Raw genomic sequence first — 19,044 nt, forward strand, 5'->3', positions numbered from 1 at the left:
TGTGAGGATGGGCACATTAACCAATTGGACTCAATCCATATACCCTATATTCACTTCATATGAATCAGTTATTTACATATTGACTCCTCCAACTGAATCTATACTCCTTGAGGAGAGGGGCTGGGGATTTGGGGGGAGATTTTTGCCTTTCTTTGAATCCCAGGCTGTTAGCACAGGATTGGCTGGCATATGATTAAGAGCTTAATAAATGCTTTTGATGGACAGATTGACTATCTCACCTGGGCTATAATACTTCAACAAATTTCACTTTAGTTCCATTCCCTATTGCCACTCTTGACTTGGCCAAGATTAGCTTTTCGAGGTCCTCTGAGATATTATCTCCACCTCCCCCATCCCTTTACATCCTTACAACATAATGACTCACTGGCTATGAATTGTTTATTGCTGAGTTCAGGCCAGGGTGCTAGGGATGAGTTGTATTTCCTTACTGGAATTCTGCATCCTTCTTCCTGAGTCACTCTCCTTTGTACATTTCTTTCTTGTCTGCACTAAACTGGCAGGGAATTTTGTAGCCAGACTATTTGCTGCAAAAGCTCATGAGAGGGCTGTATACCTAACCTCATTCTAAAGGCTGACCCCCTTGTGGCTGAGGCAAAGTGTCAAGTCATAAACAGGAAGAATAGCACACATTACTTGGCCCAAGTGGCAGGAAACATCAGATACCACTTTCGTCACTGGGCTCGGAGCACATCTTTCTGGAATGAATCCTGGTCCACTTTTGAGAATGTGCTCAGCAGTTTGGGGCTTTTCAAAGCCTAAGAGAAAGGTTTCAGTGCTTTCCTTGCCCTTACTTTCTCAAAAACAGAGAATGCTTAAATTCCCTCGCTGTATTTTTGAGTATGTCCTTGTCACATAGGAGAAAGGTACATATTCCTTATATGTTTATTTTTAGCAAGCATGCCCAGAAATCATTCTGTGAGTCAATGTTAACTTTACTGATAAAGACTTTTTCTAGCTCGGATACTGTAGCCAAATAAAGGATGTAAAAATCCTCATTGCCCTCTGGTGTCAAGGGATGTAGAAATGCTCATTCCCCTTTGGATGTTGATAATGTGTCTTTGATAAGGCATTAATTCCTTATCTGGCCGTGTGTTGCTATTTTGATGCTCCCCTGATTCATTGCCAATTCGTACACTGGAGGCTTGATCTTTAAAAAATACTAGAGTGTGTACAGGGTGTGTGAGAGAAATGATAGATAAGACAGAAAGAAGCCCAGATAGTAGGTTCTACTACTAAAGGAGGACCACTTGCTCTAAGAAGCCATGTACATTAGGAAATGGGAATGGCAATAGATTTTCTGCAATAATTAATGTAGCAAGAAAGAGTTTCTAGACAAAGTCAAGAAAGTAAGGTTGTGAATTGTCAATGGAGTAGCATCAGTGGTGATGAAATGATAAAAGATTTCTAAGACCAAGCCTCCTGGACCGACCCAGAGGATAGGTTCCTGAACCATTCCAAATTCTTGGGCAAAGTAGAAGCCAGGGCCAAGTGATAGAGCCATATAATAAGGAGGGGCAAAGGCAGTCTTTGACCTTCACTGGTACTGTGAGTTATATGAGCTGGACAGATCCAGGAAAGAGCATGCCAATTCTATCAACCCTGCATATTTTTCCCTTCCAAAAGCATTACTAGAGTTTGATGGGATATGTAGGTGTTTAGGAAGTAACACTCACACTTCCGGTTAAGATGGCGGCTTAGAGAAAGCTGAAGTTCAGATCTCCGGAAAACCCTTCCCGACCGATCTCAAACTAGAAGCTCCTAAGGCGCCGAAATTCAAAACGATCAACAGCACAGACCCTGGGAACCCTCCTCCTGGACCTGGACCCGGTTCAAAAGGTACGGCTCCCCTTAAAAGCCAGAACCCGAGATCACTCGGACCTCAGGGGTAGGAGCGCAGAGTCCAAGGCTCCCGGAAGGGGCAGCCGCGCCGGGCTCAGAGAGCAGGGTCTGAGGAACAACAACCCTCAGGGTCTTCTACCCAAGTCCCAGTCCGGGTGAAAGTTACTGCCTGGGGCTTCCGCTGCAGAGAGCCCGTTGGTCCGGGTGAAAGTTACTGCCTGGGGCCTCCGCTGCAAAGAGCTGGTCAAAACAACAGCAACCCTCAGGGCGGGCAAGACAGCCTCACAGGCTGGATCCTGCTATCCAAGTCTCAGTGAAAGTCTGTGCTCTCGGAGCTTGGGGAAGCGGCAGCCCATCCCCCCCGCAGGCCGACGAAACAGCCTCACGGCCAGCGATTCTGAAGGCAACTTCCGGAAATCGAGCCAGGGGGAGAGTGTGGCCTCGTGGTCCGACCCTTCCATTCCAGTTCCAGTGAGGCATATTCAGTTTAACCCAGGGAAAGCTCATAGAACTATCTGCCCAGGACTAAAGCCCCTGAACACCAGAAAGAGACAAGAAAAACTAATCCTCCACATTCAGAAATGGCAAACTCCACAGAACCACAGAAGCCCCAAAATACCAAGAAAAATAAGAAGAAAGGGGCGACTTTGGACACATTCTATGGAGCCAAAATACAAAATACAGAGCAGACAGAAGATAATATAAAAGAAAATGCTCCAAAACCTTCCAAAGGAAATGGAAACTCTCCACAAACCTATGAAGAATTTGAATCAGAAATGACCAAAAAGATGGAAGCCTTCTGGGAGGAAAAGTTGGAAATAATGCAAAAGAAATTCACGCATCTACAAAACCAGTTTGACCAAACTGTAAAAGAAAACCAGGCTTTAAAGGCCAGAATCAGGCAGCTGGAAGACAATGATCGTGTAAAAGAGCAAGAATCAATAAAGCAAAGCCAAAATACCAAGAAATTAGAAGAGAACATAAAATATCTCACCGACAAGGTGATAGATCTGGAAAATAGGGGGAGAAGGGATAATTTAAGAATAATTGGACTCCCAGATAAGCCAGAAATAAACACCAAACTGGACATGGTGATACAAGATATAATCAAAGAAAATTGCCCAGAGATTCTAGAACAAGGGGGCAATACATCCACTGACAGAGCTCACAGAACACCTTCTACACTAAACCCCCAAAAGACAACTCCCAGGAATGTAATTGCCAAATTCCAAAGCTATCAAACAAAAGAAAAAATCCTACAGGAAGCCAGAAAAAGACAATTTAGATATAAAGGAATGCCAATCAGGGTCACCCAAGACCTTGCAAGTTCTACTCTGAATGATCGTAAGGCATGGAACATGATCTTCAGAAAGGCCAGAGAGCTGGGTCTCCAACCAAGAATCAGCTACCCAGCAAAACTGACTATATACTTCCAAGGGAAAGTATGGGCATTCAACAAAATAGAAGACTTCCAACTTTTTGCAAAGAAAAGACCAGAGCTCTGTGGAAAGTTTGATACCGAAAATCAAAGAGCAAGGAATACCTGAAAAGGTAAATATTAAGGAAAGGGGAAAAATGTTATCTTCTTTTACTCAAACTCTCTTCTATAAGGACTACATTTATATCAACCTATGTATACTAACAAGTGGGGGGAAAATGTAATGTATAAATAGGGGGTAAAGAAAGACCAAATAGAATAATGGTTCTCACACAAAGATTCACAGGGGAAGGGGAGGGGAAGAAAACTCCTATAAGAAGGAGAGGAAGAGAGGGGGGGGGGGTTTACTTAAACCTCAATCTCAGGGAAATCAACTCTGAGAGGGAAAAACATCCAGATCCATTGGGATCTTGAATTCTATCTTACCCAACAAGGGTAAGGAGAAGGGAAAACCAAGGGGGGGAGGGGGAGAGGGAGAACAAAAAGGGAGGGAAAGAGAGGGGGGAGGGGGAGGGAACAAAAAGGGAGGGACTAAAAAGGGAAACATCAAGGGAGGGGACAAGGGGGACTGATTCAAAGTAAATCACTGGACTAAAAGGTAGAGCCGAAGAAGAAAAGGTTAGAATTAGGGAAGGCAATCAAAATGCCAGGGAGTCCACAAATGACAATCATAACTTTGAACGTGAATGGGATGAACTCACCCATAAAACGTAGACGAATAGCAGAATGGATTAGAATCCAAAACCCTACCATATGTTGTCTTCAAGAAACACACATGAGGCGGGTTGACACCCACAAGGTCAGAATTAAAGGATGGAGTAAGACCTTCTGGGCCTCAACTGATAGAAAGAAGGCAGGAGTGGTAATCATGATATCTGATAAAGCCAATGCAAAAATAGACCTGATCAAAAGGGATAGGGAAGGTAATTATATTTTGTTAAAAGGGACTATAGACAATGAGGAAATATCATTAATCAACATGTATGCACCAAATAATATAGCACCCAAATTTCTAATGGAGAAACTAGGAGAATTGAAGGAAGAAATAGACAATAAAACCATACTAGTGGGAGACTTAAACCAACCATTATCAAATTTAGATAAATCAAATCAAAAAATAAATAAGAAAGAGGTAAAAGAAGTGAATGAAATCTTAGAAAAATTAGAATTAATAGACATATGGAGAAAAATAAATAGGGATAAAAAGGAATACACCTTCTTCTCAGCACCACATGGCACATTCACAAAAATTGACCATACATTAGGTCACAGAAACATAGCACACAAATGCAAAAAAGCAGAAATAATGAATGCAGCCTTCTCAGATCACAAGGCAATAAAAATAATGATTAGTAATGGTACATGGAAAACCAAATCTAAAACCAATTGGAAATTAAACAATATGATACTCCAAAACCGTTTAGCTAAAGAAGAAATCATAGAAACAATTAATAATTTCATCAAGGAAAATGACAATGGCGAAACATCCTTTCAAACCTTTTGGGATGCAGCCAAAGCGGTAATCAGAGGCAAATTCATATCCCTGAAAGCTCATATTAACAAACAAGGGAGAGCAGAGATCAATCAATTGGAAATGCAATTGAAAAAACTCGAAAGCGATCAAATTAAAAACCCCCAGCAGAAAACCAAATTAGAAATCCTAAAAATTAAGGGAGAAATTAATAAAATCGAAAGTGATAGAACTATTGATTTAATAAATAAGACAAGAAGCTGGTACTTTGAAAAAACAAACAAAATAGACAAAGTACTGGTCAATCTAATTAAAAAAAGGAAGGAAGAAAAGCAAATTCACAGCATTAAAGATGAAAAGGGGGACAGCACCTCCAATGAGGAGGAAATTAAGGCAATCATTAGAAATTACTTTGCCCAATTATATGGCAATAAATACACCAATTTAGGAGAAATGGATGAATATATACAAAAATACAAACTGCCTAGACTAACAGAAGAGGAAATAGAATTCTTAAATAATCCCATATCAGAAATTGAAATCCATCAAGCCATCAAAGAACTTCCTAAGAAAAAATCCCCAGGGCCTGATGGATTCACCTGTGAATTCTATCAAACATTCAGAGAACAGTTGACCCCAATACTATACAAACTATTTGACATAATAAGCAAAGAGGGAGTTCTACCAAACTCCTTTTACGACACAAACATGGTACTGATTCCAAAACCAGGCAGGTCAAAAACAGAGAAAGGAAGTAACACTCACTGATGGAGTGGGCTGATGGTCACCTAGAAATCCCCAAGGTCTTTCCTCAAGACTAGGGGCCCACTCAGAGTACTATTCTAATTCTCTGTGTCTTGTATAGATACTTATTAGGAGTTGGACTTACCAAAGAAGAAAATAGGATTGTCTAGACTCTTTATGGGTTTAGGTGTGAATCTTCTATTGAGCTAAATAAAGTCTAGGCTATATTTTCTGTTTTGTTAACAGGGTACTTACTTGGGACACAAGGATATATTTTCTTTTATGGGAAACCCTATACATTAACCTAATTTTAATGTTCCTAGTGGAAACTCAGGGTGAGGAACATTAATCCAAGGAATTGTAGTGAGAAGTCCCAATACTGAACTTGGAGGTTCTATTCTAAGGACTACGGGTCCCAAAGGAATAGAACCATGCATAAGATATTGAAAAAAGATGAGTTGTGATGCTTGCTAGCTGTGTGACTCTAAGTTATAACTTCTCTGATTCTCATTCACCTCATCTGTAAAGTGAGGAAAATAACACTAGCACTGAGTACTACACAAGCTTATTGTTGTGAGGAAAGTGCTTATAGAACTTTCAAGTACTAAAAAAAAAATTTAATTTAATTTAATTTAATTTTTTAAAAAGGTGAGTTATTTTGAAGAAGAAGAGGTTGTCCAGGATGCTTTTTTAGTCTGGAAAGGCATCATGACTTTTAAAGTCTTTTAAAGAGGGAAGAGATACAATCTGGAAGAGCTTGGTGGGTGGGAGATGACTCTCCAAAGAAACATGAATGAGCAAAAGCATTCGTTTTACATATGTATTTCAAGGCACAAACTTCAACTTCAGAATGGTTTTGTGGCCAATAACGCAGGAAAGGGAATCAGCAATCTCCTCTGAATCAGAAGCTTTAACTTCAAAGCAAGAGCAGAAGGAAGGAGAATTAGGCCCAGACTTGGGTGATTGAGGGAGAGTGGAAAAGAGGGGGAGCCGAGAATCTCAGATTTGGCTTCTGTAGAAAAGGAACTGCCCTATTCTGTTAGAAAGATTCCGTTGAAAATCACTAGTGATAAACATTGGTGAGTTTTTGCAATAGGACGTTCATGTTTTCAAAGGTTTCTGAAATGGGGTCAATTAACAGAAAGAGAAAAGCCAGGAAAATGCACTGAAGAAATAAATGACTTGGCAGGACATTTCTATGGCAGCCAATGGTGGAGGAGATCTCTTTCCCCACTGAGAGAGGGACCAGAGCAAAGAAGTGATAAGAACCAAAGAATTGCAGGGACCCTATTCTTTGGGAGAGGAGACTTTAATGACAATGAGGAAGTGCACTCAACTTTGTTTCATAATGGAAAAACAACTAGTTGAGATCACAGGGCAGTGGGAGTCCAGGGAGAGAGAAAGGGAGCACAAATGGCCCTGAAAATTTTACTTTGACTTTCACCTAGAGTCAATTTTCTACCAGGTAGAATGAACCAATTGCATCTCTGCTGTGGCCTATGTATTAACAGAAGTCTCTGCAGAAACATCTAAGGGCCCAATTAGTGCAAAAGGGAATCCTTCCTGAAGGGGTGGCGCTGCATATTTCCACTGGGCTGGACCCAATTACCATATTTTCCATAATTATCATTTTGAATAGTGCAATTTGAACATAGGCACTAACTTTAAAGTGATTTCATATTTGCACTAATTGGGATTAAAAGCTAGTCTTCTCTTTCCTGTCCCAGTCTGCACAGCCCAAATATGTTCAGTAATTTATGAAATGATAGTCCCTTTAGATCAAGGGTTCTTAGATTTTTTTGAATGTCATGGTCCCCTTCAGCAGTATATACAGAATGATGTTTTTAAATGCATAGAATAAATGGGATTACAAAAGAAGCCAATTAAATTGAAACTTAATTTTCACAATATTTTAAAGATTTTAGATTAACAATATCTGTTTTAGATAGAGCAGGAAGGATACTTCCTAGATTGTTGAATAGGAAAGGCCCTTAAAGATCATTTAGTTCAATCTTTCCCTTTTATGGGTGGGAAAACTGAGGTGCAGATCGGGAAAGTGTTTTATCCAAAGCATGAAGACAGTAAACCATTTGGGCAAAGACTCCAAGACTCTTAACTCCAGGATCATTACATTTTCCATAATATCTTCTTCCTTTTTATGTCCTAAATAAGAGGAGAACTTCTGCCCTAGCTGGCCCTCATATTTTAAAACTAGCTACTGACTGCTTAACCTCTCAGTCTCCTCCAGGCCACCTTGCAAGACTATATATAATTTGCAGAGAAAGTTCCTATCTGCATTAGCAAGGGAAGTCCTCATGGGGGGACCTGAAGAGAACAGGGAGCATCAACAACGTAACAGCTAACATTCTTATAGCAGTTTAAAGATTTATAAAATGCTTTGCAAATATTACCTGGCATGGTCTTCACAATAACTAGGAGGTTGGTGCTATTAAAATCTCCATTTTACAGATGACAAAAATGATGGAGAGAGTGTTTGAATGATTTGGCCAGGATCATACAGCTGGGTGTGAGGGAGAAGGAGAGAGTAGGAGAGAGAGAGAGAGAGAGAGAGAGAGAGAGAGAGAGAGAGAGAGAGAGAGAGAGAGAGAGAGAGAGAGAGAGAGAGAGAGAGGAAGGAGGGAGGGAGAGAGAGAGAGGGAGAGAGAGAGAAGGAGGAGAGGGAGAGGGAGAGGGAGAGGGAGAAGGAGAAGGAGAGGGAGAGGGAGAGGGAGAGGGAAAGGGAGTCAGAGACAGAGACAGAGAGAGAGTCACAGAGAGAGAGACAGAGACAGAGAGAGAGACAGAGAGAGAAAGAGAGACAGAGAAACAGAAACAGAGATAGAGAGAGACAGACAGAGATAGAGACAGACAGAGACAGACAGAGAGAGAATTTATTGTGTTTATTGTGTGACAATCACTGTACTAAGTACTTGATATGCAAATATTATGAATATAAGAGAGCATGTCAAGGACTTCCCATTGTCATCGAGAAAGATAACATATATAGAAGAGTTGGATAGACAAGGCTGCTATTGAGGAAGTGGAGAAAACATCTCAAGAGTGATACAAGTGGAAAATGAAGTGAGCATGGCTGGGGCCCCTGATGGCAATGCTCATGACAGAGTCACCAATCAGTAGAGCAGAGGCTTTTGTTACCTACGTGCTACATCTACTCAAACACAGACCCAGAAAAAGAACATTTTATTTTAATATCATACATTTGGATTTATTCTGTTGTTGGGAGTATTTTTGTCTTATTACTGGGGGAACTGGTTTTTCAACACAAAGTTTCATTAGTCTTGGGAAGCCAGGAAGCCTTGTCCAGATAAAGCAGGCACATTTTAGGGCTCTCCTTTCCTACCTAGGATTTTCAGGGACGTTCTAACTACAGGGCTGCTCAGGATACAGGATGTCCTAGTACATCTACCCCGATGACCCTCAAATGATGGAATAATGCTCCATAACTACAAACTCTGTCCTTATTTGTTTGTTTGTTCAGTTTGCAACAGACTCTTGTTGTGAAATCACATTTGCAGCCTGTGCGTGCCTATAAATGGACTAATAGCTAGAGAGTCCTCCTAATGCTTCCAAAAGTTCCATTTATAGCATGCTCATGGCCCAGTTGAGATTCTAATGGCACATGCCCTTCTGGGTTAGCTTTGAGACCAATCACTGGTGTAGCCAACAACCTTCATGCCTTAGCATCGGGCATAGGAGTCTGAGCGTGAACACAGCAGCTTTGAGCATCCCTTTCTGACTCTGTTTTGGAGGCCTTGTTGGCAGGTTTCAGAAAACCTGCAGCTTGTTTATATCTTTAATCCGGGTTTCTGCCACAGCTCATTTGGGGACCTGTATGTAGCCCTGTTTAATATTAAGCTTCACTGCTCTTTTCCCTCCTCCTCCCCTTTGAATGAGAAAGGATGGGGCCTGATTTGTTTTGTGCTTGGCAGGCAAGCTCATACTCTTGGGATCATGACAATTGTCCTCTCATGTGAAGCTGAGAGGAAAGGCTGTGGGTTCTAATGTGCCTAATGGGAGACAGAGAATGAGAGAGAAGCCTTTCCCAACAATGTGCCATGTGAGGATATGTCATTTATAGCAGATGGCAAAGAGCCAGAAATCTGGGGAGGTCTGGGGGGAAAATATTCCCTCTTCAAAACAGCCTTTGTGACTTTTCTTTTAAATGAAAATGTGTACACATGGTAAATATAAAGGAGCATCCACATTAACAAGTTCATACTATCAAAATGCATTATATGATGCACTTCTATTTTCAATAGGAATATTTTAGCAGAAACTATCTAGTAGACTGTAAGCTTCCTGAAGGCTAAAACTAATTTTAAAGTTCAAAAGCCAAGAACAGAAGTGGGAAGAAAAGGAGGGCAGGTCTGGTTCTCCAGAGGGAACTTATCAATGGGAGAAGGAGGACCTTGTAGTAGAGTGTTGTAGAGTTTTCTATATTGAGAAGCCTACAAGAATGGTTAGATATTCCTAGGCAGGAAGGACCCAGGTTCTGAGGGTAGCTCTAGTGTAAGAGACCATGATTTGGAAGCCTGGAAGCCAGGAACTGGGTGAGATGGGAACAACAAATTAAGGCACAATCATTAGCAAGAACAATAGGTCCTCCGTTAGATTCAGTTAGTGAATTCTCCTAGCACATTTAAAATAAGTCAAAATCAGGGGCAGCTAGTTGACTCACTGGATTGAGAGCCAGGTCTAGAGATGGGAGGTCCTGGGCTCAAATCTGTTCTCTGACACTTCCTAGCTGTATGACAATGGGTGAGTCAATAATCCTCATTGCTTATCCCTTACCATTCTTCTGCCTTAAAACCAATACACAGTATTGATTCTAAGATAGAACTGTAATAGATGATATTTGGAGGGTATATTTGATGGTATACTAGATAACTAATAGTTATTTTCCTTTGCCTACCCTCCTCCCTTTTATATCTCCCTTCCTCCCCTCTTCCAATTTCCCTTCCTCCCCTCTTCTTCTTTTCAGTTTCCCCTTCCCCTTCATCTTCAGCCTCCTTCTAAGTCACTCTGGGTGAGCTATGATGTTTCAGAGGAAATACTCTTTTCTCTTCTTTAACTCAAGTAAGGGTTTATTGGGGAAAACAGGAAAGATGGAGGGGAAAGTAAGAGGGGTGGGATTTCCCTACTATCTATAATGAATCTTAGGTTGGAGGATATTGAGAAAAATGGCAATTCAGTAACTAGCATGAAACAGAGCCAGTCATAATATATGGACTATTGTCCTTCTTCTTCTGCCTTCAAATCAGCCAGGTCACCTCCAACTTGAATATCCCAAGTCCTAGAGATAAAACCAGCTTCTTCCTTCAAGGTAACCACCATCAGCTCCAAATCCATCAAAAACAGTCACCGTTGGCTTGGCTCCAAACTGCTTTTCCGGGTAACATTCCAAATGGAATTTTCCTTTGACTGAGAGCTAATCGAGCTCCAGCTTCTTGTCTTGCTGCATGCCTTATAATTTCTCTCCTCCACATTCCTCCCTTTGTGTCTTTTTTTAAAATTGCACCTAGCAATTTTTAATGAAACTTACCTTTTAGATATATTTGGTTATATTTCTAACTATCTAATTCTTAACCCTGTACTATATAAAATATTCCTTTACCCTCCCAAAATAACAAATCCTAATCTTATTTTAGCTATTCTGTCTATCTAGTTCTATGCTAAGTTTGGGTATAGGATAAATGGTTTAGGTAATAGGGATTTTATATAAACATGGTTTTGACATAACTCATGTCAGTAACAATTATAAACAATTCCAACAATTTCAATAGCATTTTGAATATGCAACTGTCTTATCTCCTAATGTCTATAAATTCAACTAAGTATAATTTCTATTACTAACAATTGCTAACCTATAATTATAATGTAATCTAACTTCTATACTTAAGTAGTTTTATGTCTGTCCCTACTTCCCTAAGACTTTGAACAAATTTTTCTAAACTGTCTCCATAGTTTAGTTATTAGAACATTAATAAATTATTCCAATATAGTTAGTTTTTTAGCACATTAGTATCTATATGTGTACACAGGTTATGTCTATACAGATTTACATATGTATATCTATAGTACATTGTTCTAGATTTCTGTACAAACTCAAAGAAATATCTTTCTTTGAATTTTCCACAGAAATTTATATATCAGTGTGACTTTTGTGTTTTGCAACTATGCATATGTTGTATACTTACCCATTCCATGAGATATCTTCCTTTGTAGAATGTGTATATATATATATATATATGTGATGTTAATATGTATGTCGCATTCTTACATAACCTCAGGATCACAAGTCCAAACTTTCAAAGTCCTTCCATGTCCTTTGATGTTGATTGGAGAAACTCTGGTCATCTGGTCAGCATGCCACTCTTGTCTGCTGTCGATCTTGATTGTAGTCCTGTATTCTTCAATTCAGGAACAAACTGGAACAATCAGGAACATTCATGAGTGTAAGGTTTTTACATTTACATTAGATTAGTAATTTACATTAGATTAGTAAAAATAAAAAAAACATTAGTAAGATTGAAGTTTTCATTGTGCATGGAAGTAAGCTATGAGTTCATGAGTGCTTGTCAGAATTCATCAGTTATTCTTTATGTGTGGAAGTAAGCATTACATGTGTTTATCTTCATGAGTGGAAGTAAGCTTTACTTGTGTTCATCTTCATGGGTGGGTGTAAGCAGTATAGTATAGTGCATAAGTTCTTAGAATTTTGTTAAGAATATGAATTTGAAGTTTTCTTATCTTTTTGATGTTTGAATTTTTTCACAAGGAGATTTATTGTATGTTGTCTTTAGCTATGTCTTGGAGATAGAATTTAGATAGAATGCATCTAGCTATGTCTTGGAGATAGAATTTAGATAGAATGCATTTTGTTTGGTCATGGAGTTATGTATTCATTTGAAATAATTTTGTTACTTTCATTGCTGTTGCTATTGTAGGCAGATAATTTGTATAAAATGTAGAGACTTTTCTTTGGAGTTAAATTTTAAATGCATATTTTTTTTACTCTGTTTTACTGGCTTTTGCAGTGCTTTCCCTTCATAGTTTCCATTGACAGGCTATCATTTTAACACATGCAATGTTCTCTTGTCTGTAATTTCTGTTGATACAAACTCTCATGTGTGCTTTCCTTTGTTTTCCATTCACAGGCTTTAATTCACCAGGAATGTTATTGATTTCTTCTAGAGCTATTTATGTTGCTTCTTATGACTAGGGCTTTTTTTTTTAATCCAATGTCATTTGTATGTATCTTCATTGATGACATGATCACATTGCTGTTTTTCGTGAGGTATCTGAAACTATGAGGTAATATCTTCATGGTATACCCTCCCTCTCTTCCTTCCTCTGTTAGAGATTGTATAAGGATGAAGGTTGAGAGATATGGATAACTTGTTTCAGTTCTCAACTATAACTTGATGTTAAAGTCTTTGATTAACAAATTCATCCAATGTAAATCTATACTTCCATAGCATTCAAGGTGTTTGTGTCTGTCATAGTTATGAAGTTGGAGTTTTCTGCTACAAGCTTAGGAGTGTTCTTGTTGTTGTTGAATTACTTATTTGTTCTTTTGTTGGAATATCTTCTTTTCTACCTAAGACTAGTCTTCATTCTCATAAGGTCTTATGTTGTATGTTATCCTATGGAACTCCAACTAGTCTTGGTTTCACTCTTATGGTATGAATGGCATTTGTCATGTTTTTTAAGTTAGAGAATAGATGTGAAATTGTATATCTATCTCTCCTCCTTCAATTCTTTAATGTGTTCCTTAATGTGCTTAATATTCCTTAATATAAGGTAAGAGTTAAAAAATGAATCAAATTATAAAAATTCCATATATATATAACAATTTCAAATATATATCTAATGAGGGATAGAGAGATAAAAGTTAATATATTCACAAATAAATACAGTGTGTAAAAAAAGACATCAATGAAGCTTTTCAAATATTAAAAAAAAAAACAACCCACTAAAATTTAAAATAACAAATCCTACTATGTAAATACTTTCGTCAAAAACATACCCACACATCCAGAGAAAGAACTGTGGGAGTAGAAATGCAACATGGTTCGATGGGGAAATGATTGGGGATTTGTACTTTAAATGATCATTCTATTGCAAATATTAAAAATATAGAAGTGGGTTTTGAACAATGATACATGTAAAACCCAGTTGAATTGCTCATCAGCTCCAGGAGGGGGGAAAGGAAGAGGGGAGGGAAAGAACATGAATCATGTAACTATGGAAAAATATTCTAAATTAATTAAACTTTAAAACATTAAAAACATGCCCATAAGTAGTAATTACAGTTGTCTATTGTGGTTCACTTATCTCAGCTTCACTCTATTGGGGGGGGGAGGAATTTTAAAAAATATATCTAATAGATTCTGATCAAGGACACATGTAAAACCCAGCGGAATTGCATGTCGAATATGGGAATGGGTGGGGGGAGGTGAGGAAAAGAATATGATTTTTGTAACAAAGGAAAAATGTTCTAAATTGGCTAATTAAATACAAATTTCAAAAATCAATCAATCAATAAGAATGATGGGATAATTTACATTCATAAAGGGAGGGAATTAATGTGGTTAAAACCCCAATAAAGGGACAAGACACCAGTACCCCCCAATAAAAGTACATTTTCTAAAAAAAAAAAACAGTGTGGAAAAGGTTTATAGAAGAGTGGGAAGGGTTTATAAAGTCTTAAAATATAAATAATAAAATAAATATAACACCACTACTTTGAGGATTTTCATATATCATGAGGGTCTCTGGAACAGAACTCCCATGATAGGTGAGGGTTCACTGTGCTGCTACCTCCTAGTGTCTGATCTAAATGTCAGTGCTAAGTCCCTTGGAATTCTCTTTCACTGCAGTGACATGAACAAAGCTTGGTAGCAATAAGCCTATGTCCCAAGTTTCTCTCTTCTATAATCTTCAAGCTATTTCCTTGCAGCATGAGTGTATGCTTCTTTTTTTGTGTTTATTTGGTTTTTCAAGTCCAGACCTCTGATCCATTGGTATGGAAAACTCCCAATGTGGAAACACCAATGCAGATTGGCAACTCCTTTGTAATTTTTATTCCTAGAAAGTTGTCTAGGGCTTGGAGAGGTTAAGTCCTATTTGATAAATGCTTGTTGACTTGACTTGACTTAACCATATAGTATTTGCAAGAGGCAAGATTTGATCCCTTTTCTTCCCGAATTCCAAGGCTGGACTTCTATCTCTCCACTGCACTACCCTTTGGCCCAATTTTGGTGTTAACAGAGAGCAAAACTCTTTTTCTGGAAAAATAGGAAGCATTAGAGTAGGCAAAGCTTCAAAACTGATCATTTCTCCCCTACTACCAAATATGATACTTCCATCTGAAGAAGGTTCCCAGTACTCGTACAGCTAAGCTCTATTTATCTTCTGTGAGGCCACACACTGATATTCACCAGCCATTCAATTCCTTAGAATGCCTTAGAGTTTGTCTACACTCACCAGAGAAATGGAGTAGAGCAGGAGACAGAACCATGAGAAATGATGCGTCTACTGGCCTATCTTTCTTTAGGCTTGGGGATAACAGAGTGTAAGAGCTAGGAAATATAAACACAACCCCCAGCCATCAATTTGATGTCATTGAGACCCATGTTTGCCCTGTATTGAACACTAAATTACCATGTGAGAGGAGGGAGGAAAAATAGCCTAAAAATTATCTTAATGTTCACACTTTGACACTCTATTCAGTCTTTCTTGTCTCTTACACTTGCCATATTTGTTTTTCTTCTCACTCATACTAGCTCCAGTCCTACCTCCCCTAGCTTTAAATTGACATGGGAGTGAAAGAGTCTTTCTTCATCACAGGTTAAAAAAATAATGTTTTTGTCAAGATTCTTACTGGGACAGGGTGGGGTGTGGGCACGCCTGACTCAGTCCAGTGTAGGATCCATATTCAAAATGTGTACGCCATTCAATAGTTAACAAAAGGAAGTTCACTTGGGTATATCATGGAAAGCCTATTCAATAGCAACAATAATATCAGCCAGAATTTACATAATGCTTTAAGTGGTTCAAAGTGTCTTAGAAATATTATTTCATTTAACCCTCACAACAACTCTGGGAGTTGGGTTCTTTTATCCTTATTTTGCAAAAAAGGAAACCAAGTCAGAGTTTAGTGACTTACTCAGGATCATATAGCTAATAATAATAATAGCTAACATTTATATAGCTCTTACTAAGTTCCAATCACTATGCTAAGTATTTTACTATTATTATCTCATTTGATTTTTACATCAACTTTCATAAATAGGTGCTTTTATTATTCTAATTTTACAATAAGGAAAATGAGGTAAGCAAGGATAAGTGGCTTGCCATGGGTTATATAGTTGGAAAGTGTCTAAGGCTATATTTGACCTCAGGTCTCCCTGAATCCAATTCTCCCCACTGTGCTAATTTGCAGCCTCACAAGTATGCTTATAGCAGTCAGCTTGGGTAGCCATACCCCTTCTGCCCCCACCTTCCCCATATAAAAATGAGTCTAATCCAGCAAAGTAGGGTATAGTAATTTGTAAGAACATCTACCAAGTCTGAAGGGCCCAGATTCCATAGAAGTGGGTCTTTTTATGTCCCAAGATGACTAAGAAGCCATATAAAACCAGGTCAAAGGTTCTTTCCACTATACCACCTAACTTTTAGCTAGTTTTAAAATGAAAAAAAAAAGACAAATAATCATCCTCCTGGGGATGATCACCTATCCCAACATCTTCTCTCTATACACTCTCTTTAGATAATGCGTTGTCTGTTTATAACTTATCTCTCCACTTTAAGTTTCCCTTTGATGTTTATATTAACCTGAATTTCACTTATATAAAAGTGTGAGTGTTTTGATTTTCCTCACCCTAGTAGCTCTGAGCTCCAAAATTGGCCCTATCTGAGTCTATGTACTTATAGACAAAATATTTCTTTCCCTTGTAGCTACAGAAGAATTTCATGGATCTCATGTTTTCTTCCCTTTAATGTACTGCCTTATATAATTTATTATAGTGTCATTATTATTTTGCTCAGTGCTTTCACATTCCTCTTCAAAGTGTATTTCTAGCATTAATCAACAACTACTGGAAAGCAAACAAATAAGAATTAGCATGATGGAGGAAAGCCAGATCACAGTGTCCTCAAAGCTCAAGGAATTTTTTCAGATCCAAACTTCCTGGGGACACCATGAGCTCTAACATTAGTTCCTAGTGATATATGTTGATTCTGTATGTATGTGCTCCTCCATGTGTACACCATGGCCATGATTCTCCATGTATATTCCCTATGTGTGCATAATCTTCACACATCTGGCATATATTCATGTGAATGTGCCTCAAGATTTTGAAAGGAATTTTTTAGTGCTATCTTTCTTACTATATTGTTTCCCTAAATGCTTTTAATTTGAATGATGTGGGTGCTATGACATTCTAGCAAATAGAAGCACACCAGTGGGGGCTCATACTCTGTTTCATTTGTTTTTAGTAGATATGACTCAACAGAGTACCTTGAATTTCAGGGAACTTTTCTCTAAGCCCTATGTGCAAGGCAGGAGAGTACAGTGGTTCTGCCTCAGATGCTATTTTTTTGACATTATTTTTTTATTTGGTCAATTTCAAACATTATTCCTTGGTTACAAAAATCATTTTCTATTCCTCCCACCCCTCCCATAACCGACAAGCAATTCCACTAGGTATTACATGTGTCCTTGATCAGAAACCATTTCCATGTTGTTGGTGTTTGCACTAGGATGTTTATTTAGAGTCTACATCCCCAATAATATCCCCTTCGACCCATGTAATCAAGCAGTTGTTTTTCTTTGGTGTTTTTACTCCCACAGTTTTTCCTCTGAATGTGGATAGTGTTCTTTCTCATAGATCCCACTAGGTTATTCAGGCTCACTGCATTGTAACTAATGTAGAAGTTCATTACATTTGATTGTGCCACAGTGTATCAGTCTCTGTGTACAATGTTCTCCTGGTTCTGCTTCTTTCACTCTGTATCAATTCCTGAAGGTCATTCCAGTTCCCATGGAATTCCTCCAGTTTATTATTCCTTTGAGCACAATAGTATTCCATCACCAACATATACCACAATTTGTTCAGCCATTCCCCAATTGATGGGCATCCCCTCATTTTTCAATTTTTGGCCACCACAAAGAGTGCAGCTATGAATATTCTTGTAGAAGTCTTTTTCCTTATTATCCCTTTGGGGTACAAACCCAGCAGTGCTATGGCTGGATCAAAGGGCAGACAGTCTTTCATCGCCCTTTGAGCATAGTTCCAAATTGCCCACCAGAATGGTTGGATCAATTCACAACTCCACCAGCAGTGCATTAATGTCCCAACTTTGCCACATCCCCTCCAGCATTCATTACTTTCCATTGCTGACATGTTAGCCAATCTACTAGGTGTGAAGTGGTACCTCAGAGTTGTTTTGATTTGCATCTCTCTGATTATAAGAGATTTTATTAATGGTTTTGATTTCTTTGACTGAAAATTGCCTATTCATGTCCCTTGCCCATTTATCAATTGGAGAATGGCTTGATTTTTTGTACAATTGATTTAGCTTTTTGTAAATTTGCATAATTAGACCTTTATCAGAGGTTTTTGTTATGAAGATTGTTTCCCAATTTGTTGCTTCCCTTCTGATTTTAGTTACATTAGTTTTGTTTGTACAAAAACTTTTTAATTTGATGTATTCCAGATTATTTATTTTGCATTTTGTGACTCTTTCCAAGTCTTGCTTGGTTTTAAAGCCTCTCCCTTCCCAAAGGTCTGACATGTATACTATTCTCTGTTTGTCTAATTTTCTTATAGTTTCCTTCTTTATGTTCAGGTCATTCACTCATTCTGAGTTTATCTTGGTGTAGGGTGTGAGGTGTTGATCTAAACCTAATCTTTCCCACACTGTACTCCAATTTTCCCAGCAGTTTTTATGAAATAGTGGGTTTTTGTCCCAAAAGCTGGGATCTTTGGGTTTGTCACATACTGTCTTGCTGAGGTCACTTACCCCGAGTCTATTCCACTGATCCTCCGTTCTGTCTCTTAGCCAGTACCATATTGTTTTGATGACCACTGCTTTATAATATAGTTTGAGATCTGGGACTTCAAGGCCACCTTCCTTTGCATTTTTCTTCATTATTTCCCTGGATATCCTTGATGTTTTGCTCTTCCAAATGAACTTTGTTATGTTTTTTTCTAATTCAGCAAAAAAATTTTTTGGTAGTTCAATTGGTATGGCACTAAATAAATAGATAAATTTGGGTAGGATGGTCATTTTTATTATGTTAGCTCGTCCTACCCATGAGCAGTTAATTTTTTTCCAATTGCTCAGATCTAGTTTTAGTTGTGTGGAAAGTGTTTTGTAATTGTGTTCATATAGTTCCTATGTTTGTCTCAGCAGATAGATTCCTACATATTTTATATTGTCTAGGGTGATTTTGAATGGAATTTCTCTTTCTAATTCCTGCTGCTGAGATGTATTAGAGATA

The 19,044-nt window shown here is 38.3% G+C and overlaps 1 long non-coding RNA gene across 2 annotated transcripts in view; it reads right to left on the reverse strand.

Annotated features, from left to right (window-relative positions):
- Positions 1-19,044, reverse strand: part of LOC130455056 (uncharacterized) — a 92,937-nt gene that overhangs the window by 59,453 nt on the left and 14,440 nt on the right. For both annotated transcript variants that reach the window (XR_008912871.1, XR_008912872.1), the window contains exon 2: positions 11,732-11,962. This is a non-coding gene — a long non-coding RNA (uncharacterized LOC130455056). The remainder of the gene's footprint in view (positions 1-11,731; positions 11,963-19,044) is intronic.

Source organism: Monodelphis domestica, chromosome 6 (genome assembly GCF_027887165.1).
Source record: "Monodelphis domestica isolate mMonDom1 chromosome 6, mMonDom1.pri, whole genome shotgun sequence".
NCBI classification, from domain to species: domain Eukaryota; kingdom Metazoa; phylum Chordata; class Mammalia; order Didelphimorphia; family Didelphidae; genus Monodelphis; species Monodelphis domestica.